This window comes from Aplidium turbinatum, chromosome 11 (genome assembly GCF_918807975.1).
Source record: "Aplidium turbinatum chromosome 11, kaAplTurb1.1, whole genome shotgun sequence".
NCBI lineage: Eukaryota > Metazoa > Chordata > Ascidiacea > Aplousobranchia > Polyclinidae > Aplidium > Aplidium turbinatum.
Window position 1 is genome coordinate 17848208 of NC_137482.1, and position 2195 is coordinate 17850402.

Here is a 2195-nt window from a genome sequence, read left to right on the forward strand (position 1 = left end):
TATGGTACCAATTTCATGTATCGTCGTGTTTATTCTTATTGCTGTTCATTCTTTGCATGCCCTTTGTATTTGCGTATTAACTTAAACGTGAGTGATTCAAACAATTTGTGTATCATGTGTTTTTATTCATTGGCTCACAATTGTCGTCAATTCTTTTTTAGTTATGCCATGTCAGACTGTCATAACTAGGGGCCGCTATGTTCCAGACGGTTGTTCGCCTGGTCAAACGTCATGTAGAAACCGTTCGGGTCTACTGAATATTACGTCATGGAAATTCCTAAAACATGAGCCAAAATTGCACCATCGTCCGTAAGACTCGTGTCAAACCTGTTGAAACCGGTTTAAACATGAAATGTTGCGTCGCGCTACTGCTGGCGTGCCTTTGAGTTATCACAAATTTTTCTGATTCATTCTCGAAGTTGTTTGTTGGAAGTCGGTCGCACATTTAACTGGTTTATTTGGTGCTTGCTAGCTGGACAAATTCTCCGTCTTTTATCCAAGTAATCTGTATCGTAGTGACAGTTTTAGAGGTGCAAGGAGTTGCAACCCCATTTCGATAGCCGCGGGCTAATTTTAAAGAAATACACTGTTTGAAAAGAAGTTCAAGTGTGTGTTTCTTCGGTCATTATATACAGACGAACGGATTCGGGAACTTTATGTTAAAATTTTCCCACGAAGAGATTATGGTTTACCGCTGTGACCACACCCGAATGGATGACGATGATGATTACTATCTTTACTCTATACCAGGGGTCACCAAATGGCGGCCCGCCACGCTGCATCGCTGCGGCCCGCGGAAGGTATCAGCGTACAAGTATAACAAAAAATACTTTTCTTGAGGAGTTAATGAGCACGACGGCAAAAAATACTTTCCGGGAAGCATATTTTCGCTTTGCATACGATTCCACTGACCCACCAATCAGATTATAGTTTTAGGTGGGGGTTGCTTAAAGTTATTCCAATGCGATGTCCAGCCACACTGTCCCAGTGGTTGATTAAAACGTTTCTTTTCGAATTTCGAAATTGTCTGTGAGCATAGGGTTGCTTATTTTAAGTTTGCAAATGTCATGTAAACACTAGTGTGCGTTTCACCGTTATTGTGTTTCATGAGCAGTATTCCCTGTATGCAAGTTTTTGTTGGCAAAATAGGTCGGTGTGCCAACTCAATTTATAATAAATTGGCAAAATATTATATATAGATTTAAAGACTTTTTCTGATTGTATTATGAAAATATTTAGCTTAGTACTGCAAAACGTTTTTTTTTTTAAGAAATATGGAACGTTTCACAATTTTGCGTGTCACCCTTGCGCGGGGCCATGCTAATCTTCTCTGTATCGTTCCAATTTTAGTATATGTACTGCCGAAGCAAGTACTGCAAAATGTTGTTAATCAACAATTCTTGCCATGCTGATAAGCACCGTAAGTGAGAGTTGTCAATAATAAAATAAAGACGGTTTTATTGACTCTCACAAAAAGGATGAAAAACCAACTCATTGCTTTTTTAGAGGGAAGACTGTTCATGAATTACGATAAAATTACGATTTTTTGGTGATTTCCACAAGCGTTTGTTTCATGGTACCTGGTTTCTTTTTCCCTGTTATTGGAGCCTATTTTTCGCTGATATGTCTGCAGGTCACTATTGTTGCCTGTATTGCGATGTGTCAAACATTTCCTTTTTCACTGAAAGTCTGAAACTGTTAATTGCAAGATATCATTTGTGAAGCGGAGTGACAACACCACTCTTGCTGAGCGATGAATATTCTGATGAAACCGCTCGCCTCGCTATAAGTGCACAAAACAAGTGGCCTCGTTTATTAGGCATTGTTAAAAAAGTCAAAAGTGTTGTAAAAGGAGCTTGGCCTGGCAGTAGCGTTGTTCGATTAATTTTGTTGCTACGGTATTCGAACATAAGTATGAACAACATGTAACGCTGGATACTGGGTACAAAATGCGTTCTTTTCTAGCATAAGAGTCAACCTACCTATCATTTTATTAGTGCGGCCCGCCACAGCTCTCCTTAGTGCCAAAGTGGCCCGCATGCAAAAAAGGTTGGTGACCCCTGCTCTATACCATGAATACGCTTCTATACGGTATTGCATAATTTAATATTTGCCAGATAAGAATATATCACTATGTTACTACAAGCTTGCATCTAACTGTAACTACCCCCTAATTATTATAAGCTATTATGTTC

At 39.2% G+C, this 2195-nt stretch overlaps 1 non-coding gene across 1 annotated transcript; it reads right to left on the minus strand.

Moving 5' to 3' along the window:
* Positions 1-1268: 1268 nt before the first annotated feature.
* Positions 1269-1374, minus strand: LOC145780406 (U6 spliceosomal RNA). The gene has a single exon (XR_014290637.1). It is a non-coding gene; the product is annotated as a U6 spliceosomal RNA (small nuclear RNA).
* Between the last annotated feature and the right edge of the window lie 821 nt (positions 1375-2195).